Source organism: Mus caroli, unplaced genomic scaffold (assembly GCF_978045245.1).
Source record: "Mus caroli unplaced genomic scaffold, Mus_caroli_1 scaffold_15, whole genome shotgun sequence".
NCBI lineage: Eukaryota > Metazoa > Chordata > Mammalia > Rodentia > Muridae > Mus > Mus caroli.
Window position 1 is genome coordinate 32,620,134 of NW_028227270.1, and position 23,711 is coordinate 32,643,844.

The window sequence follows — 23,711 nt, forward strand, 5'->3', positions numbered from 1 at the left end:
CTAATATAAAATGCTTAATTAACTGACTTAAACTTCCGCCATTGTATTTCATGATCAATAGGTGAAATAACTGACTATAAAATTTATTTCTTTTAAAATCCCTTTTGCGATTATAATTTCTATTATAAAATTTCAGTTTCACATTTTGACATTACATTTGTGTGTGTGTTATATCCATGCGTGTTAATGCTCTGGAGACATGATTCTGTACTGACCATCCCAGGTTTCCATTACTTACTTGCTGAACTATTCCTAATTGCTGACTCCTACCTGACTCCAGTGAGGTGGGATCAGCTCACAGCTATCTCACCAGAAGAGATAAGACTTAAAGAAATGAACAGACGCGGGATGAGATGGAATGCCCTGACACAAGTACAGGAAATAGGAGTGTCAATGGAAAAATACTAGGAAGATTTTATGAGGTTAAAGGCCAGGAGCTCTTCAGGTAATCTAATATAGTCTCAATACTTCATAATCCATAGAAATAAGAGAGAGAAGATAAGGACAAATCTTTTACAGATTTTTCTGTCCTCTGTTAATTCAGTCAGAACACATCCAATTTTGTTAAACACAAAGTCTGATAAATTAAAGTTCAAGATGTTTGAAGGCTGGAAATAAATTCAATGTTTCCTAAAACATTCCTAATATAAAATGAGTGCATAAATTTCATGTCTTTTGTTAGTCATTCCCAACTAGAGTAGAACAGAAGAAAATACTCCCATCACTTCTGTAGGTTGTAACCTCCCAAATTCTGATTACCTAAGTAAAAATCTCAATTCATTTAACACTGGGAGGAAGGAAGCTTAAGTCAATCTCCAGGGAGAACTTGCAACAGATAACAGAAATCCTACCACTGACTAGCATAGTGGAATGGGTCTTTTAGGTAATTTTTATTTTATTATAATAAAATATATAATACATTATAATATATATATATAATAAATTATAATAAAAATATAAAAAATAAGAGAGAATGTGCAAAAGGAAATCACCCAGGGTTGATCTTTGATCTTTGGCCTCTACATGTGCAAGCACAAAGATATATATATTCTCATATATATATATATATATATATATATATATATATATATATACTCTTCAAAAAGAGTACTGAAATTATATTGTAATTATCATAGACTTGTATTCTCAAAACATTCAAAGAAGCTTGCTGGCATATTGTCTTTTAGTCATGTACTGAACAGGTGCAAGCAACAAGCATTTGAGACAACTATATAGTTTGATCCACTTTTATAAGGTTTGATCCACTTTTCTTTTTTTTTTTTTTTTTTTTTCAGATTTTTACCAAATTATATCAGTACATAATTACAGGATGCAATTTTAAGTGGAAATTAACTGGCAATATTAAAACTGTTTGATTAACATTGTAATTTTGTTGAATTACATTAAAATGGCAATGAAATCTAATCAAGTCTAATTCAGAGCATCTAAACCTTATCTAGGAAGCACAATATACTAAGTATCCTTGAGTCACTACTATGAGAGGTTACTGGTGGGCCTGATTGAGGCATTCTTTGGTCTGAGAACTCCACATACCTTCTCCATGGTGAGTTATGTCGATCTCACCACAATACTCCTTTAGACTCACTTTGATTATCAAAAATCCAGTGTAGGAGCCCAGTGTATGGGCTTTCTCAGGCACAAGTAAAGGAATGTGACAAGTAGATACTGATTTGGCCTAAAACATTTTATGGTGTTGAGTAAAAACACTAATAGCAAGCACAAGCCTGATGACCCAAGTTCAGTTCTCAGGACCTATGTGCAATGCCTGGTGCAATGGTGAGCACCTATAACCTCAGCTTTCTTCTGCTGAGATGGTATGTATAGGCAGAAGAATAACCTGCAAAAATCATAGGCCAGCTATCCTGGAGTACAAAGACTAGCCAAGCAAACGAGAGAAACCTTGCATTGACAAGGTAAAAGGAGAGAACACATTCTCTAAAATAGTGCTCTGAGTTCTGCACACATGCCTTGGGACATGGGTACCTGTACATATAGACACTGCCCATAGAACATTTTCTCTTTTATTTTTTTTTTTAATATTTTTATTACATATTTTCCTCAATTACATTTCCAATACTATCCCAAAAGTCCCCCATAGCGCCCCCCACTTCCCTACCCACCCATTCCCATTCTTTTGGCCCTGGCATTCCCCTATATTGGGGCATATAAAGTTTGCAAGTCCAATGGGCCTCTCTTTCCATTGATGGCCGACTAGGCCATCTTTCGATACATATGCAGCTAGAGACAAGAGCTCCAGGGTTCTGGTCAGTACATCATGTTGTTCCAACAATAGGGTTGCAGTTGATCCACTTTTCTAAGATTATTTCGCACAATATTTTTTTAAATAAAGATTAAAAAAAAGAGTTGATTGTTGTTTTTATGTTTGCTTGGTTTTTTGCTCTTATCCTTTTGATTTGGCACTAATGAGTTTATGACATGATTACAAACTTAAAATAAAAAAAGTAAAAAAATTAAATTTTGGCAGGGATACTGAAACCAGAAATCTAAGAGTTTTCCCAGATTCCCTGATCAGGCCATGGCCACTAAACTTAACTCTATACAGTTCTTCAAAGCTTGAATCTCTATGTATCCTGAACATTTCTGCTGCTCTCCCTGAAGTTCAGGGCTCCCAGCAGGCACTGTGACTTCAGTGAGAGCCCCATATACACTCATGGCCTAAGCCACCATACTTGTGACATCACGGGGAGTAGAGAGCAGTAGGACTGTTGAAATCCTTGGCAAGTTTAGAGAACTTGCTGACATAACTACTCCTCCACAGCCAGTGATGCTGTATCTCCATTAGACTGAGTCAGAGCTTCAGCCAGGATTCTAATCAGTTTACCTTGGTGGTGGCCTGAACTGGACTGGTCCCTCCTGTTGTGTGATTTGTTCTTTTCTGCTTCGGAGGTCAGAATCTGGACTTTGTTCTTCCAGTCTGCCAAACAGATAACTGTCTCTAGGGTTTCTTCAGACTCTAGAACCGATTTCTAAGCCCGTTTCCATTGCTACTCCTGTACACCTGCATAGACTCTTTTACTCAGTGTGGCACATGGATATCCTTGATTGCAGGCAGTGATACTCTAGCCTTCAGCAACCTGGCTGATGGCATCCACAATGTTGGCATTCAGAGATTTCTTCTGTGGAAATATTTTGTCCAGAGAGAACTTGCTATGCTCACATCTCATAATTATCTGAGCTATGTGACAGCACTCTCAGCGTCTTCTACACCATAACTTGCTTTGTAAGGATCCATAATACACAAGCAACGGACTCCATCTCTTTGCAGAGTTGAATTGTCAAGTTATAGACTCAGGCACTTTGATGATGATTTCCTTGAGACTTGCATTATAGTGGATTTGGCCTAAGGGCAGTCAATAGATAATAGGATCTGGTGGAATTCACCTATTCATTTCACTACCCAGGCCTCTTGCTGCAGCACAAACAGTACCAAGGTGTTTTGGAGCAGTTCAGTGGAAGCCTGGCCAGAAGCCTGCAGGAAGTCCCACAGTAAAAGTGCTTCCTTCAGAATCACACACCGCGCCAGACCCAAAGATATGTTTTGCTTAAAGAGTTTATAAGAAAACCTGTTTTGTTTTGTTTTGTTGGTTTTTTTTTTTTTAATCTCATCATTTGAACTTAGCTCAAGTGTGAAAGGCGGAGCTGAAGCAAAGCTTTCTGGGAACTCCATTTTTCTGGAATAATGTTGACAAAGTCTCACCCCATTTCACACACACACACACACATTCTTAAAGTATTTAAAGTAAAATCAATACCAAAAAAAATCTTTTATTGCTGCATGGACCTACTATTGTACAAAAACTATGAAAATTATAACAATGTATTTTTAATTGAATTTATTTACATGAATAGTGTTTGCCTGTATGTATGTATGTATGTACGTATATAGGTATGTATGTATGTGCACCCTGTGTGTACTTTGTGTCCGCATAAGTCAGAAGGGGGCACCGGAACCTCTGGGTGGGACTTAATTCTCAGCTGTCATGTGGGTGCTGGAATGAAACCCAGAGAAATCTTGTCCTCTGCCAGAACAAGGACTATTGAATCAAAGCTCTGGACAAATATGACAAAGTCTTTATTATACAAGAGACTCACTTTTCCATCTAAAACTGTTGAAATGTCATAATTATTTTAAGGTGGTCAAATGATTCTAGTTATTCTAAATGTTTTCAATTCTGGGGTACTTTTTGTTGGCTTACAATTTCAGTTATTGCAACTTTCAATGTGCCAGATTGCTATGAATCTTTGTATAGGTTTCTGGACACTTACCCTATAAAGTTTAATCAAAAATTTTGCTATATTTATTTTTATGTAAAAACGACTGTATGAAATGTTTAAAGGTGTATTCGTAAACATCCAGTCACAGCATGAGGCTGGGAAATCTATTCTCTGGACAGAATTCTTGTTTGAAAACAAGGTGAATAGTGAGGAAATCAATGCCATGTCGCTGTGTGCTTTTATGTCCTGTTTCAGAACTTAAAGTGCAAGTCATTTCACAAGCATAATGATAGACATTTTCAGGTTACAAAATTAGTATACAGAAACAGAAGTGTTACCATTTGCCAGTAGAAAATAATATGCCATAGAAATCAAGAAAAGAATACCCTTCAGAATAGCTACAGAAATATACTTTGGAGTAGCTTTTCAGAGGAGACAACACTCTCTACAATTAAAAATGGAAAAACACCAGTGCATACTTACAATGTGAAGTAAAATCTCCTCGTGCACACATTGGTAGAGTTAATATTGCTAAAATGTTACCGTACCTAAAGCTACTCCTTCTGGATTAAGCATACTTCCTATAGAACTACCAAAGAGCAAGATAAACATATTTGAAGCTTTATATGGAAGTTGAGAATACCTAGAAATATCTGATCCAAAATTATAATAAAAGGGAGATTATAATGCATGACTTCAAATATGGCAAAGCTGGTATAGGTTGTTTCAGGTAGTAATTTTGCTTTTATTTTTGAAGAATAGCTTGTGAAAACCATAGTATTTTCAATTAACAATGCTATAAAAATATTTAGTATCACTAATATATTCAAAATTCAAATCAAGAACACTGAAGAAATAATAAGAATCGTTATTTAAAAACTAGAGCTGGCATGTAATGGTGAGGATATGAAGAAAAGTGAATTCCTACACAATCCTTTGCTGGCGTGTTAATTAGCACATCTGTTATAGAAAAAACTCTTATGTGTAAAACCTGGACAAACCTACAGACACTCTAAGGGAAACCAAATAATATGCAGATGGACATCTCCCTTCATATTCCTTATAGTACTATTAACAGGAGATATGAAGTGATGAAACAGAGCCAATTTTAGTGTTTGTAAGGTGATGAATAGATTATAAAAATGAAGTGTAATACAAGTTAGCCATAAAAGATAATGAATTTGTGCTGTGTGTGATAAGAGAGATGAATTTGGAGATCATTAGATTAACTTTAATAAGTCATAGACAGAAAAGAATGGCTGAATTGCTTCACTCATGTTCAGATAGTTGAAGTTGAGAGTATAACTATGGTTAGCAGAGGCTGCAGAGACCAGGGGAGGAGTAAATTGAGGGAAGGTACACCAGTGAAAACCATATAACAGTGAGAAAACAGAAATATGTTTGGTATGAACTTACATAGAAGACAAAGTATAGATGATAGTATATTGCAGATTCCGAAAGCAGTAGAAAGAATGTTTGTATGTTTTCGTCAAGAAAATATGATAAATGTTTGAGAATATATATTTATATTCTGATTTACAAATTATATAACTTCTAAGTGTTTGGAAGCATCTAACAAAGGCAGATAATTGTGTAGATTTTGTCAACTTTAAGAATTAAAGTTCTAATTTCATTGCAATCTTGACTTTCTCAATAATTGACATATATACACAAAAAATATTCAAAAGATGCTCCAACATATAACAAGGACACATGCTCCATTATGTTCATAGCAGTCTTATTTATAATAGCCAGAAGCTGAAAAGAATCCAGATGTTCTTCAACTGAGGAATGGATACAGAAGTCATTAATAGTCTCCCAACCAAAAAACTCCCAGGATCAGATGGGTTTAGTGCAGAGTTCTATCAGACCTTCAAAGAAGATCTAATTCATGAAATTCTTAAGCAAATGGATGTAATTAGAAAATATCCTGAGTAAGGTAAATCAGTCACAAAAGAACATACATGGTATGCACTCACTGAAAAGTAGATATTAGCCCAAAAGCTTGGAATATCCACGATACAATTCACAGATCATATGAAGCTCAAGAAGAAGGGAAACCAAAGTGTGGATGCTTCAGTGCTTCTTAGAAGGGGGAACAAAATACAGGAAGAAATATGGGGACAAAGTGTGGAGTAGAGACTGAAGGAAAGGACATCCAAAGAATGCCCCACCTGGGGATTCATCCCATATACAGACACCAAACCCAGAAACTATTGAGGATGCCAAGAAGTGACTGCTGACAGGAGCATGATATAGCTGTCTACTAAGAGGCTCTCCCAAAGTCTCAGAAATACAGAGGTGGGTGCTCACAGCCAATCACTGAACTGAGCTCGCAGTTCCTCAAAGGTGGAGAAGAGATGGAAGGAGCTGAGGGGGCTTGCTGCCTCATGGAGGGAACAACATTATAAAGGTTAATACATGTGTCAGGTGGAATTTTGTTGTAGTTCATGGGATTTATAGCTTAGTAGGTTAAGTGATTGTTTTTCTCTTTGGTAGCTTGTACAGCACCTTCAGATGCTATGAAGATACTCTTTATTATGGAGGCTTCCAGGACAATACCCATTTCATTCTTGCATTTCTTCTGCCCTAATGTGTGTGGTTCTTCATCAATTTGGTCTTATCTTTATTTCTAGGAGAAAACCAAGGGCACTGCCAATAGTTTATATTTTCATTTGGTAGTCTCTTATATAAACAACTGGAAAGGAGGATGACTTTGTTTAACACTAGATAGTTGTTAGTCTATGATTCCCGTGCATGATATTATTATTTATTATACTTGGCCCAATTGACATATCTACGATTCATCTCTATATTTAACTCTGAAGGAATATTGTACAGAGAAAAGCTAGAAATATTGTAAGAACCAGAGGACCAAGGAACTTTATGATAGATAACATCTAGAAAAGGCACAGATGTTACACCCCTCTAATTTCAATAGTACATTGCCTAAAAAAGACCTACATAATGACCACTCCAGTTAAGACCTGTCGATAGGGAAAATTTCATAATGCCACATCTTTTTATGAAGAGATACAAGCAGTCAATGGCTGATAATGGAGGAAGCCTCAATGTACTCCAAGGTTGAAGCCCTTAATAGTATATCTAATTCTCAGTGTATATCCATATATTAGTCAGGGAAGGTGACACAGGGGAGTTTGTGAAAGAAAGTGTGTGAAAATAATGTGAATAGAACACTCATGAACAAAATTCAAAATATATATGTAATTAAATATTATCATAACATTAAGATGTCTACTCTCATAACACAAAATAACAAGTTATGTAAAGGATGTGGGAAAACTGCAACATATGTATACTATTTACAGATGAAGAAAGTGCTGACACACTATAAAAATATGTAAGTTAATTCCTCCAAAATAAGAAAAAAAATAGTATTAGCACAGAATACAGTAATTCCAACTTTGGGTTTCCACTGGAAACCAAAGCATTTAGCAATAGCTAAAATATGAAGTAACCCAAGTGTTTTTAGAAAAGAATGAATGGAGAATTAACTTCCAGCCTGCATATTGGAAGTTTATTCTGCATTCGATAGGGAACGAAATACCCACTAAAGGAGTTACAGAGACAAACTTTGGAGCTAAGATGAAATGATGGACTATCCAGAGAATACCCCACCCTGGGATCCATCCCATAATCAGCCACCAAATCTAGACACTATTGCATATGCCAGAAGATTTTGCGGAAGGGACCCTGTTATAGCTGTCTCATATGAGGCTATGCCAGTGCCTGGCAAATGCAGAAGTGGATGCTCACAGTCATCTATAAGATGGAACACAGGGCCCCCAATGGAGGAGCTAGAGAAAGTACCCAAGGATCTGACGATGTTTGCAACCCTATAGTTGGAACAACAATATGAACTAACCAATACCCCCCAGAGCTTGTATCTCTAGCTGCATATGTAGCAGAAGATGGCCTAGTCGGCCATCACTGTGAAGAGAGGCCCCTTGGTATTACAAACCAAGAAGTTATATGCCCCACTACAGGGGAATGCCAGGGCCAAGAAGCAGGATTGGGTGGATAGGGGGGCAGGGCAGAAGAAGGGTATAGAGAACTTTCGGGATACCATTTGAAATGTATATAAAGAAAATATCTAATAAAAAAAAAGAAAGGTAACAAACACATATGTAGCACAGATGTGCATTGACAATATTACGCTAAGTGAACAAGTTGTGGGAAAAGTACAAATACTGTGTGATATGATTTTACTTACCATTTACAAGTGGTAAAAACCATACACATGGTTGAGATTCCCTGAGGACTCTCACAGTTCTTGCAGCTTTCCTCACTCCAGTGAACTTACTCAGACCCCACTTTAGCCCATTCCCATTCCTTTGTATCAGTTGCTTACCTATAAACACTCTCTACCTGGGAAGCTATTGGTCACACCAAATGGGAATCACATCAGTGTCTCAAGTAGCCAACATCAGAGAAGAGTTCCACGTATGGGAGATTAGAAGTAGTAAAGGGAGATATGCAACTGTGCAAAGTACTGAGTACCAGAGATACGGTACTTTGCACAGGTATAACTGATACCAGGAACAGTTAGTCATAAATAGGATGCATTCATCAAACCCCTTTCTTCAGGGCTCAGGGGACCCTAAGAAGCTGTCTTCAAGTATCAGCCATTGACAAAGGAAAAGTTAATTTCCACCAAAGGAGAAATATCCACTGGGTATACAAACCATGCCCATGCTTAAGGTTAGGTGCATACCAACAGTGTTAGATGATCATCAACAACAGCAACAACAAAGAACTTAGCGGTTATTTGGAGTTTAGTTAATTAGGTCATTTTTCTTATAATGTTTTGTTTGGGCTTTTTTTAGCCTTCACTTTTTCTTAAATATTATGTTTTGGGTTTTTTGTTGTTGTTTTTATAGTGTGTCTCTCTGTGTGTATATGTGTGTTTACATGTTTCTTCTGCATTTTTATTTGTTTCTGTTATTTTGTTTATCCTGTATTCTATTAATACCTATTTGTTTTCAAAAAGACATTTAGAAAGATGGCTTGGAGTTGGATGTGTGTGTGTAAATCATGAGAATCTGGAATGAATGATGGAAAGGAATCATGATCAGAATATATCATATGAAAACTTATTTTTAAAAAATTAGAGCTGGAGAAAAGAAACTATTATGGATTTGGGAATTGGATAAGGCAGAAGGGAAATGAAAATGCATTACTCTTTGGTCTTCCTTCTTCTTGAGTTTTCATGTGTTTTGCAAATTGTATCTTGGGTTTTCTAAGTTTCTGGGCTAATATCCACTTATCAGTGATATAAATCATGTCTGTTCTTTTGTGATTGGGTTATCTCACTCAGGATGATATCCCCAGATCCATCCATTTGTCCAAGAATTTCATAAATTCATTCTTTTTAATAGCTGAGTAGTATTCCATTGTGTAAATGTACCACATTTTCTGTATCTATTCCTCTGTTGATGGGCATCTGGGTTCTTTCCAGCTTCTGGCTATTATAAATAAGGCTGCTATGAACATAGTGGAGCAAGTGTCCTTATTACCAGTTGGAACATCTTCTGGATATATGCCCAGGAGAGGTATTGCTGGATCTTCTGGTAGTCCAAGTTCTTGTCCAAGAACGGGGAACAAAATATCCATGGAAGGAGTTTACAAAGTTCAGAGCTGACAGGGAAGGAAGGATCATCCAGAGACTGCCCCCCCCCAGATCCATCCCATAAACAATCACCAAACCCAGGCACTATTTCATATGCCAGCAAGATTTTGCTGACAGGACCCTGATATAGCTATCTCTTGTGAGGTTATGCCAGTGCCTAGCAAATACAGAAGTGGATGCTCACAGTCATTTATTGGATGGAACACAGGGCCCCCAATGGAGGAGCTAGAGAAAGTACCCAAAGAGCTAAAGGGATCTGCAACCCTATAGGAGGATCAAAAGTATGAACTAACCAGTACCCCCCCCCCCCGCGAGTACTAGTTGTGCCTCTAGTTGCATATGGAACAGAGGATGGCCTAGTCGGCCATCAATGAGAGGAGAGGCCCTTGGTCTTGCCAAGATTATATGCCCCAGTACAGAGGAATGCCAGAGCCAGGAAGTGGGAGTGGGTGGGTTGGTTGAGGGGCAGGGCGGGGTGGGGGTATAGAGGACTTTCAGAGAGGAAAGCATTTGAAATGTAAATGAAGAAAATATCTAAAAAAAACTTTTAAAAAAGAAAATGCATTACTTTATTTTTATATAAATTATCTCTAGAAGATGAAGTTAGTAATGAAGATGGAGTTGCTAGTATGCCTAATATAAATTAACAGAAAATTCTATGGTATATATGATTTATCAAAATAAAAGAGAAACAATAATCTGCATGGCAAACATATTATTTACAAATATTTAAAGTCTCTGCAGAATACCAACAAATGCCATAATAAAATAGTTTTATCGTAACAACCATATAATTGCTGTGCATTCAAAAGTAATAAAGCTTTAAAATAAGAAAATAAGAGTAAGAAATTAATTTTATTCTCTAAATTAAAAATATGAAAAAAAAACTTTCTAAGGTGTCTTATCATTTGAAAAAACAAATGCTATATTTTTACTCTTTTCAGACCTCTCTAGAAATATATTTCCTTTTACAATTTTAAGCTTAGTATGGAAATGACACAATTATTGAGGTCACAGTACATATATCGTTTCAGAACCACAGGAACATTTAAAAACAGTAGGAGTGTTGTTGCCTAAGGTAGTAGACAGCACTTGCAGTGACATCCAGATTGCCATTACAAACAACTAACTCTAAACAGAGTTGTTTCCAAGCTGGGCAGACACAGCTTCCAGGTGCTATCTGTTGTTCTCAGCCAGGAACTTTTGGGTTCAGCAGGTGCGAGGGCAGGGGCAGGGGGAGGAAGAGACATGGTGGACACAGGAAAGTTATTGCTCATGCATTTTAAGGCACTGGTTGTCATAGCACTGAAAATAGCAGATGAAAAGGCTAACTGTAGCCTCTACCCAACAATTAAAAATGCCCCTAGGTATTTTGATTTTGTTGTACATACTTTTATCAACTCTGCTCTGTATAATTACATTTGAAGTTCTCTATTTCTTCACATACAATTACAATTATTTTTGTACAGTTAAGTAAAGATGGAACGTAAATCTCTTTTGAAAAACATGTTCATAAATTAGAAATGTATAGAAAAACTATGCCATGTATGATTAATTTGAGCAAATATTAACTGTTTACTGCTAATACACAGGGATTGGGGATTTACATACTTTATGTAATATAAAAGTATTTTATTTTGTCTTCTTCAAGCTTACAGGACACTTTCTTCCAGCTTATAGAACACAGGACAAAATATATTAAGTGAATTTAAAAGTGATTAGGTAAAATTTTATGATACAGACTATTTGGAAATATTGGAGAAACATAAGACGTGTGTGTGTGTGTGTGTGTGTGTGTGTGTGTAGGTAGGTATGCATGTCTTGGTTAGAGCACAGATTCTTCAGAGAATACAATTTATTAGCAATTCTCTCTGTGACTATGCAGTTTCAACTGAATAATGTTCTTGAAAATAAATATAGCAGAACATGGGAGACAACCAGAAATAGATATAGAAGTAGATAAAATTATATACAAATAGATGTGAGTGATGGTTTTAAGATCTCAAAAGAAGAAATGTGAAATTTAATATTCACAGTAAGAATCTGTACACATGTATAAGCATGCATGTACATAGATAACCATGATAAAAATGCAACAAATATCCTGGTAACATCTTTTGGAAATGAAGCTCAGTATTCCAATATTCATGTCAGGAGAGCACACACCATAAAAATTTAACAAACAAAGCAAGCAGAAAATTGAAACTGTTAAGTAAAATTACAATGAAATCAAATGTATAAGATGCAGCATTATATAGAAAGAGGTCACCTCCTAGAAAAATCAAATAAACAAGTAGCATATTAAAAATTTACTATCAGTTTCAAATTATTAGAAGTTAGTAATAGCATGTTCCAGTCTTTAAGTAAACATATCACTGGTATTTTTTTATTGAAAATCAGAAGCCTTTGTATAAATACGTAGGCTAATGAGATGGGTCCCAGTGAAACAAGAAAGATGAAGTGAGCAATAGCTTATGAGGATCAAGGGAAGGGAAGGGAAGGGAAGGGAAGGGAAGGGAAGGGAAGGGAAGGGAAGGGAAGGGAAGGGAAGGGAAGGGAAGGGAAGGAAAGGAAAGGAAAGGAAAGGAAAGGAAAGGAAAGGAAAGGAAAGGAAAGGAAAGGAAAGGAAAGGAAAGGAAAGGAAAGGACAGGAAAGGAAAGGAAAGGAAAGGAAAGGAAAGGAAAGGGAAGGGAATATATCCAACTCTAGCATGACAGGGACTAAAGAAGAAACACTGTGCTTTACAAATATTTGAGACATGTAATTTTGAGGATAAAGAAATCTTTCTGTACAACATGCAACAAATTCTTCAAAGGGGTGGAAGATATGTTAATAGTTTCCTGTATGAGCAATTTAAACAAATGATCTAAACCAAAACCGTGGACCACCAATGAGATAAAGCTTTCTCTGTAACTACTAAGTGCTGACCTCAAAAGACATAGAGACCCACCTCAGCAGCTTGAAAGTGGGTCAGGGAACAACTGCAGAACTCTCCTTCTGCCCCCAGCAGAGCACTAAATTTAGAAGAGGTACTGCTGTGAATTTGAAGCACTTATTTAACTATATTACAGTGAAATGATATAAATCTATCTGCCCTATATTTGATGCTATTAAACTACCCTGCTCTAAGTGTACAGTCTTATTCTTGCCATGTAAATAGTTCTTCAGATTTCCTGTAAGGTTTGGAAAAGCTGTTTTATATAAACACATAGAACCTCTCTAAGGATACAGCCACTATTTTAAGTTTAACATGGCAAATCTGTAGACTAAGAATTGTGGGAAAGAGAAATAGCTAGATCAGGCTAATAAATCAAGTCTCTTCCAAGTCACTATTTACCCTTCTACCCTGTTTTCATATAAATTTTATATTTGAAGTGTTATTTTCCTGTTTGTCATTGTCATTCTCAGAATATTCTGCTTCCTTCTATGCAAAAAACCAATGAGTTGAACCTTAAAATCATTCATCTTTTCTCCCAGTGTGTCTAGATTGTGCCTTCCTGATGTCTGCCACATCCCCACATGCTCTCTTTTCCCTCACCATTCAATCTTTCCACCATCTCTCCTCACACCTTTATTTTGGTTTTCATTCCTTCATTGGTGACTTTTCTGATAGTTGACCATTTCCTGTCTTGACTCCTTTCCTCCCATTTTGTCTACTATCTTTCTTGTAGTAACCCATGGTTAAATTTCAAAATTTGTCATTGGTAAAATTGTTCATGTTGTATTTCCTACAATGTCTCTATATTCCTAGTTAATCACTTACTTCTCTGTTTTACTTCTCTCTGGAGCCCAATTCAACCTCAACCATATTCTGATTTGCGGAATGTGGGTTTTACAGACTCTTACAAATACCTAAACACTAATTAGCTACAGATAGGAACGGAACTTTGAAAATAATTTTATTTATAGTTATATGATGCAGTAATGATGAAGTCATCTGGGCAACTAAATCAATGGAGAAATTCTGAAACAATGTGTTTATCCTTGAGATGACTAAGTACAAAAACCAGGTAGGCAACAAAGTCTAATTGAGTGAAAATTATTGTACTGATCACAAGTGGGGTCAATGGAAGCACAGACACTGGAAAATAAAAGGCAAAAACACTCTGTGTGTGTGTGTGTGTGTGTATGTGTGTGTGTGTGTGTGTGTGTGTGTGAGAGAGAGAGAGAGAGAGAGAGAGAGAGAGAGAGAAAGAGAGAGCTGTAAATTAGTGGTTTCATTTAACAGCAGTAATTCTACTGACTAGATGTTGCTAGATGTCAACTCAAACATAGTGGTGGCAGCCATTGATGTTGGGAATTGCAGGAGGACTTCAGATTCATTGATGCTCTCTAATAGAGGAAAGGGGGCAGTGTGATAATAGGATATTAAGAAGTACTGCAAGTACTTAGGAATAATTTTGGAAAATGAACATGAGTCAACCTCTTGCCATGTCCTCATTTTAAAAACTGAGGACCAAACAGAACTTATGACTACCTCTAGCATTCTTGTGTGGCAGCTGTGAGCAGCTAGAGTCAGCACAATAGATTCACAATAGACTCTTCCAAGGCTGTGAAATCCAGGGCATTGGAGTTTTAGAACCTCCTGTACTCTTAATTAGATTAAGAATATTGTTCCATATCTTCTAAGGCAGAGGTCCATTTAAATTCAAATACTGTACAGTCACATAGAGAAAGAAATATGAAGATACTCTCTATATTAGATAGTATGACTTTCATTAGTTATAAATAGAGTTTAATTTAATTTAGTTTTAGAATGCTTAAAAATATTCAGAGTAAGTAATCACTCAATTAAACCAGAAAAAAAAAACAAAAAACCTGTGTGGTTAGTATGGTGGGTTGTGCATGTTTGGCTTTGTTCTTATAATGCTGGGAAAAGAACTCAGGGCTTTGGGAAACTGCTAAATTTCCTAAGCCTTTAGTTATTTTGTTGTTGGTGTTAATAAATAAATGAAATGAATTGTGCCCAGGTGTTGTTCACAGAAGCCAGAAGAGGGTGTTGGACAACTGAAACTGAAGTTACAGGTGATATAAGCCACTGTAAGTCTATGGGAAGTCAGCTTTTGAGTCTTCTGGGGAGCATCCAGTGCTCTTAACCACTGAGCTACCTCCCCAGCTCTGGTTTACTGGGCTTCATACTGTGTAACCCAGACTGCCCTTGCCTTTGTGATCCAGCTGCTTCCTCCTCAATGTATGGACTATAGTCATGTGCTGCGATATTTGATCATGAAGTTTACTTTTTTAATAGGTTATGCTGAAATAAATTAAATGAGGGTAGTATAGGTATGCACATGTTACACACACATTTGTGGCATATTAAATACGTTGATTAAATTGACAAAAATAAAACCATGTTGTCTTTTACAATCACTTTGTACTATGCTATGCAACTGAAATTGCTACATAAATTGTATCCCTACACATCATGTTCAATATCACTGGAATTGTGCAGAGGAGTGGCAGAATTTGAAAACACAATCATAAGAAAGTAATTCTAGAATAAAACTGAATGGAAAGATTTGGTGAAAAATCTGTATTTCCAGCCACTCCCTAAGTGCTTCTTTTCTCCCTGCCATACCCAGTACCATTACTTGCAATGTTCACTAAAAACTACACCATTAACTCTTTCAGACTAAAGAACATAATTGTTCATTTTTGCATGTGGAAACAGCTTTATCCAAGATTTCCTCTTAAAATTTACTTTTAAAAATTTTAAGTTATTTTTAAAATGTAGAATGACTTAATATTTCTAATTGTTTTCCCAAGTATGAATTCATCTTACAAATAATTAGCTGTTAGCCGGTAGTTAACTGGTAAGATATGTATTTTTAAACATAATAAAATATAGAAGACATCTTCACACACACAGTGCATGACTTACTGCCACACAGTATCAATTGGTAGTTAGGGGTGTAGGGTCCATAATGCTCTATTTTATTTTTGGAAAAATGTAAAATAAAATATAAGAAAATTGTAGGTAAATAAAAACATTAAATATTCAAATTATCAGATTCAACATCTATAAATTTTAATTACTGAATGCAAATTATAATTGCCATAAAAATGGAAGCTGTGAAGCTTTGCATTGAAATGGTGTACTTACAGTTTCAAGTGTATTTTATTCACTTACCCACTACCATACCAAAATATCTGTGACAGAATTAGAAATATAAAAAATAGATTGATGTCCTCTTTCAAAATTTGTGTCTGTAGCCTGCATTCTCTCCTTCCTCGTGTCCTTATACATTATCTGTTCTTCTGTCTTCATGTTATACACGGCATTATAACTTAGTCACTGTGGAAGTTATCTTTGGATCTGATTGATTATTCATTAGTCACCTGATCCAGCAGCACCAAATGGTTGAGTTAGATTCAGAACTGGTACCCACTGCAGTGCAATGTGCAAAAGGAATCTGCTAATCTTATTTACCCTACTTCACATCTCTCTGAGTAAATGACCTTTGTTAACTTGTCTAAAAAGATGCTTATGCTGTTATGATGGCAGCCTTTCTATGAAAAGAGGTAAAATTAGAAATAAAACTCTGACTGTAAAAGCATAGCTTTGTAGAAAAGAAATTCAGATACAAAGAACATCAGGACACTGTATGTAGTAAAGTAATCTGCTATTTAGTGCTCACATTTCTTTTAATTGACGACATATAACAAACATAAAAGGCAATTTGCATTCAGTCTGTGATCTGATAGCATATTTTTATCAATGCTCTATCTGCCAGAAGGGCTAAAACATACTTTCATAGAAGGTGCATTCCAAAACATAGAAATGGATATAAAGAAAAACAAGTAACACAAGCTTTTAAATTTTCTGCATCTGTCTTTAACATAATATATATATTTCTATATATATGAATGTACATATGTATGTATGTATGTATGTATGTATGTGTGTGTGTATCTATGTATATGAAGACACTGCCACTTAAAATATGCACCTATAGGGATGGAGAGATAGACGTCTTGGCCGGTAAAAACCCTTGCAGAGGATCCAGGGTCAGTTCCTAGGACCCATGAAATGGCTCATAATCTTCTGTGACTTAGTCCTAGGGTATATGATAACATCTTCTGGCCACTCTAGACACCAAATACAAACATAGTTCACATCCATACATGGAGGAAAAATAAAAAGGCACATAAAATAAAAATATATAAATTTAAATTAGTAATAACAAAGCCAAATATCCACTTACTGCCTAAAAACAGTGATGTGGGTTCATTTATGATAATATCTCTATCTAATTAAAAGACTATTATGAACCCATTTTGGTGTTTTTGTTACTGTTGTTTTGTCTTGTGTCATCTGTACTGTGCTAATTCATGGAGGTAATAGTAGCATCAATGTTAAACAAGAATTTGGAAAATAAATATTAAAGCATGTAAATAGTGAGCTGCCATAAAACATTCCAAGAATTTGGTGTTTATAATATATGAGTTAAGCTACAGAGATAAATAAATAAATAAATAAGTAAATGAATAAATAAATGTAGCATATATACACAAGAAAATATTGTTATTAAAACTAGAACATCTTGTTTTGGAAAAGATTATCACATATTTTTGACTAGCAGACATACACAAACTACAAAACTGATGATTAATTACAAAAGGGATTGGTCCCTTTCGTTTAAATAATATTCTACAATCCAATATTTCCACTTGACTGTTCTGGATTTTCTTGCTCACATGTCAGGAGCCCATTTTACTACAGCTGACCTCGTAATCTCCGGTATGAGCGAAATCTGAGCAGTCACTGTGAGCTCAGACCAGGAAGAGACTTAAAGGATTATTTTTCATTCTAAAAATAAACCACTTTGTCAAATACAAAGCAGAAACCTTAAGGACTGCAGAGTAGTCTAACCCCATTTACAGATTGCTTCCAACCTAAGCGTGTCATCATGTAACCAGAGATTAAGCAGTGCTCTTCCTGCTTATGAGTAAGTATGTAATCAGTTGTCTTGATACAGATCTGTTTTAGAAAAGAGGAACAGTAAGAGGAAGTCAGTCTTTCAGTGCAGTAACAATTTCACTCTGAAGTGCTTTAGTGCATAAGAAGCTTCACTGGTATCCTTGCGGTTAAATCCTCTCTGCTCACTGATGCACCAGAAATCTCTGTTGGACAAACCTGACCATCACCATCACTGCATTAGCACATATTTAAACAGGATGCACCAGTATATTTTCTTGTAAAATGTCGTCTGGTCATTACAGGATACCTTATCTGAATTTGGAGACCAGCTCCTTGCCTGTAAAACTAAACTGTTTTATACTATTATATTTATTACCTTTATTTGATTATTCTAGGGGAAAATGTACAAAACAGCATTGTTATGGCAGAGAAAAAAAAAAAACACTTCCAAACTAATGCATTTCTCAGATTTCTAACTCCTCCACAGGAAAGCAGATTTCTGAGCCTATACACGTTGAACAAAATATTTTCTTATTGATATATACAAACACTGATATTTTTCTATTCCCAAATTGTGAACATGCGGCAATTAGGTCCTATCCAGATATATGACAAATATTTTCTTCAAGTAGTATACTAAACATTCAGAGGTTTTATTTTACTCGGTCCCCTCACAAGGTCACAAAATTTTCCTGTTTCTTTTAGTTGTAAAATATTACTGTCTTACATACACTTTCCCACGTCCTCATAAAAGCTGGCATTCTTCATTGCTCAAAATGAATCTGGCCTATTGCTTCATATTTCTCAGTTTCAGAATGCAGTTTGTAGACAGTCAGAGAATTTTTGAGGTTAAGATAAATAGAGTTTTAAAATATAATATGTAATCTAAATTCCAAATATGAAATCTACACGAGGTGGTCAAGAGTTTCTCATCCTTTTGTCCTTTATGCTTCCTATGTTTCTCTCTGTGTCACGTGGATGAAACTGTGTGGCAAGTCAGGTCTGTATTGTTAGGGGCAAATGTTTACCTGCTCAGTGGATAGCTTTAGGCAGAGCATTGTGACCAAAGTAAGGAATCAAACACTTGACTTGTTCTTCAATTGGGATCCTTTTAAATCAACATTGGAAAAATGGACATTGTGTTCTCTTTTTCCATTTTCTTTTTCCAAGAGGAAAAAAAATGACAAATTCACAGTGTTTTGTAAATTTACAGTCTTAATAATGATGACAGAATGTTAAATTGATTTGTTATCCTGGATGCTGTTCCCTACTTACTACCCAACCAAGAAGTGGCAGGGAGAAGAAAAATGTAAAATGGGAGAGACAGAACACAAGATTTCCTTTTTAACTTTAAGAAACTTTAACATAGAAAGAATGCCACTGAAAATAGGCCATTTGGCATGTCAATGACCACATTAAAACTGGAGATAACTCATAACAAGAATATACTGGCAATCTGAAATACATATTTAAGGGCTGTCTCAACCAAAAAAGTAAAAAAGTTTGATAAAGATAAACTAAAATTATTTTCAGTAACTTATAGGTATTGTTTATATATATATATATACATATATATATACATATACATACATATATATATATAAAATTTCCTGAAATGGATAAAGAGAACCTAGCATGCATTTAGCCTCTTTTGCCATATGATATATATTAGTTAGAAACTTGCAAACTCTACAAAAATATTACTATGGAAAAAAGGTAGATACTCATGAATATCCATACAATAAATGTGTACAAAGATTCAGCCAAGTTTGTAAATACTTATAATTAGTATTAAAGAATGGATAACTACTTAGACTGGGTATGGAGAAGAAATTTAGGAAGAACACTAGGAATGCCAATAATAATTGCTTGACCACTACTAAATCTATATTCTATTTCCTTGGAAGGCACTAATGAACACCTTGAAAAAGTAATGGGCTCCCCAAAATGTGTGACTCTTATTTGTGGCATCTATGACTCGAAGTTAAAATTCTACAGTAAAAGCTGTCTATCCTGACAGTGTACTCTGTCTGTCTTCAGGGACTGATGGAAACTGTCATTAATTCCATAGGTAGTAAAACATAATTTATGCAGATTTGTTAGACTAGCATTTCTCATTTACCTCTTTTGCTTCTTTAAAAGATCTTTAAAATATCTCCATTGATTATTCTGACACCTACTGGTGAGGGTGCAGTGGATCTTAGTCTTTTTCAACAACTATGGAACCAAAGTTTTTTTTTTTTTTAAGCTTAATTGTTCAGGAACAATTAAGTGATGATTTCTAGCATCTGCAGTAACCATGTATAACATTTTAAAAATTCACATCAGCATTCATTTATTTTGTTCATAAATTTATTTAATTTGATTAGGAAAGCTATCACTATCTTTTCAGACTGTGATAAAGCAGAAGACAAGAAGAAATATGTTGGGCATCTTCCTAAAATCACAGGTCAGAACTTAATAGTAAAGATAGCATGGCTGGGGTTATAGTTTTTCGTAAGTGTGCAGAAATTCAACTATTTAGTTGATAAAAGAAGTAAATTGATTTCTATTATAGAAGTTTTATTAGTAATTGCATACTGTAATATTTCCTATTTTTACATTTTATCCATCTTTTATTGCTATTATTACTATTATTATTATTTTAGTCTTTGAGATTTGAATATAACCACATAGTTCTCCCCTTCCTGTTTTTCCCTCCAAGTCTTTCTATAGAATTGTCCACTCACAATTAGCTTCTGGCTTGACTGAGCTCAGAAGCATTTACCATTTTTTTTTTGGCAGGATTTGATAAAACTGTTATATTACAAATCATACTCAAAGCTATAACACCTGCAAGTGTGTGCAGTAAATAATATCAGCACCACTTTCTTAGACTTTAGAAAACCCCAAAGGCTCACAAATGTACACAAGTGATTGCTTATACAGTTCATGCCATTATTAGCATCCATTTAAAAGATAGATCTCATGAATAAATTACCCAATTAACAACATTATTGGAATAGCTGGTAAGGAAATGAAAGAGTTTGGAGCAGCATAGGCACCCATTAATCATGTTTTGTAGTGGTATACTTGCTCTCTTACCTGAGTAGCCTTCCTCTTTTTTTACAACCAGGTATACTTTATTCATGTATATTGCTAAGATTGTAATGATTAGCAAAAAATTAATAACTTAGGTGACTCAATTATATTAAAATTATTATTTTATAAACTATTAATGATATATGGACATTCAGCTTAAAATATTTAATGAAAATACAAATGTTTTTAACTTAAGGAATTGTTCAGAAATGTACTACATTGGCCTGATTTGGCAAATCTGTAAGTTTAAGATCAAAGGCAAATCTGTAAGTTTAAGATCAAAGAAAATAGTATATTCTATTCCATTTTACTTTCCCAATTTTATTGTAAATATTCACCACAAATAAAACAAATTTCTAGATTAAATACATTTCAATTTTAAGAGAACATTTGAGATGGAATGAGAAATTTCTCAGCACCATTGGAAAGGCTCTGCTACACCATTGTATTGCCAGGTACAGCACAAATTTTACACTGGTTCCAAACTCTCATAGCGAGGGACTTTATGTCCACTTAACTATTACCTTCAATATAATATTTTTAAATTAATTTAAAATGCTTCACCTTGAATCTGATGTTAGCAGTTATTTCTTAAAGTGTAAAGTTAATGGTCATGCAAATTAGGTAATGATGGCCCCAAAGTGCAGTAATAAAATCCCCATAGAAACCGGTTATTTCAGCTTAAACTTCACTATGCAATCATTGAAGCGTAGTGGCATCTGGAGTGAGATTCTTCAGGTATTAATTTCTTCTCATGTCGAATTAACTAAGATCTCCATTGATTAAAAGATGGGAATTCAAATGCCAATGATTCATAGCATTTAGGGCCCATCCAGACATTTTTAGAGAATACCGTTTGCTTAAAGACTCCGGGCACAAACTGCAGGCATGGGGACAGATTGCATAAGATGTCACGTGTTTGCTGCAACTGTATGCATGTTATTGGATTTTTTTAAAGCAATACACAATGATGAATAATTTAAGAGTTAATAAAATATTCAATCTGACTGATCCATTGGTTTAATTTTAAAATAAAGACAGCCAATAAGTGGACTTAGCTATCATTATCCAATTCCAGGCATGAGTGCCTGTAAATTGGGGTCCACACAAAGGAAAACACTAATTTCTCTTCAACATTTGATAAATCAAAGATACACGATGGGGGAGGGGTATGAAAATAGCAGAGTAAAATTCCATGTTAACACCAGTTTCAGTAAGTTCCCCAAAGTTTAATTGTTTGAACTATCAAGCAAACTCGGTTCTGCTTTCTGCAGAGGTCCAGGAGGAGAAAATTAGAGAGGAACAAGTTTAACAGAAAAAAAGCTAATGCAAATCGGTCCGTTTCTTTCTCAGAAGCTGCCGCCCTCCACCCGCAGGGTGGCTTACAAAGGATCAGTCTGAAGGATGGAGGGGGTAGGCTTCCTGAGCTTTGTCTCTAGGAGCACACTGGAAAGACCTGGCAACATTGCTATCCTCCACTTGACTGGTGGCAAAGATGCCTCGGTGTGGGCATCAATTAAGAGCTTAGAGCAGCTGCATTTTTTTTTCCCTCCCAAACTCTAGCTAGGAGAAGTCTTCTGGCAAGCTCAGTCACTCAATAGGTCCTCTAGCTTTCCAGTCACCATTGATAAGGGTCACTTAGTGGCAGAGGAGTTGCCTAGTAGGTGCTTGTGAGTGCACATACTAGCGTGTGTGTGTGTGTGTGTGTGTGTGTGTGTGTGTGTGTGTGTGTATGTCTGTGTGTGTGCGTGCGTGCGCGCGCGCTCGCGAGTGTATGTGTGTGTTCCTATTTGGGGTGGGAACAGAGGCGGGGATAGGAGGAGAGGGGAGTGCCTGTGGTTCTTACAGTTCCCTACCAGCTAAGGCATCAAAGTGCAGAGGGAATTCAGACAAGAAATTTAAAAAAAAAAAAAAAAAAAGGAAATATCAGCTTTGGAAGCCTGTTCTTTCCTTACCACTGGAGTCTAGGCGACCCACTCCGAAAACATTTCCATATGCTAACCTTCACTGGAGTGGCTGCCTCAGTGAGGCAACTATCAGAGCAGGTTTGAAACAGAACCCACACTCACACCTACACCCCTGGAAAAACAGTCATATCCTGGGGAGCTGAGAAGACCAGAACTACCCACCACTTGAGTCCCAAAGAGATTGGCATCTGGCTGCAACACGGGTTTCTGAAGGATAGTCCCCAACAGCCCATCCCTCCGAAGCGTATACTTAGGTAGTGCATAGGTGTAGCAGCGTAGAGTATCCATGCAATGCCTAGTCTAATCTCAAATGGATTCGAGTCAACGCATTTTTTTTATTCCAAATACTTCTAGAGCCACAACGTTTCAAATCCTTGTAGCTTATCGGCTCTCTACTTACTGCTATCTGTGGAGGATTCTAGTAAATCTCTCTCAGAAGGGCCTTCTGTACTCACAAGCAGAAAGGGCACAGCCACCCAATATCTCAAAACCCCTTCTCTCTCTTTGGCTTCCTGGCTCCAATTCAGTCCCCGCTGATATGCAGACAAAGGTTTCCGACCAGGTTTTATATTGACAAAGCCTAATCTTTCAAAAGGACCTGAAAGTCACCTAAACAACTCACCCGGAGACTCATGGAATCCTGGTTTTAATTTTTTAGGTTTTGTTTTGTATGCTAGTTTCCTATTTACATGCAAACCATGAAAGGCACAGGTAGACAAATCTGAATAACTTTTTGGCTCCTGGGCCAGGGACGCATGAAGGTTGGTTTGCACATCACAGCCATCTATTACCAAGAGTTAACGTCTTACCCAGAGGGAGTACAAAATAATGTTC

At 36.0% G+C, this 23,711-nt stretch overlaps 1 protein-coding gene and 1 pseudogene across 1 annotated transcript in view; both read right to left on the bottom strand.

Moving 5' to 3' along the window:
• Positions 1 to 23,711, bottom strand: part of Edil3 (EGF like and discoidin domains 3) — a 512,171-nt gene that overhangs the window by 487,233 nt on the left and 1,227 nt on the right. The window lies entirely within an intron of this gene.
• LOC110308421 (stomatin-like protein 2, mitochondrial pseudogene) lies at positions 2,698 to 23,165 on the bottom strand (annotated as a pseudogene).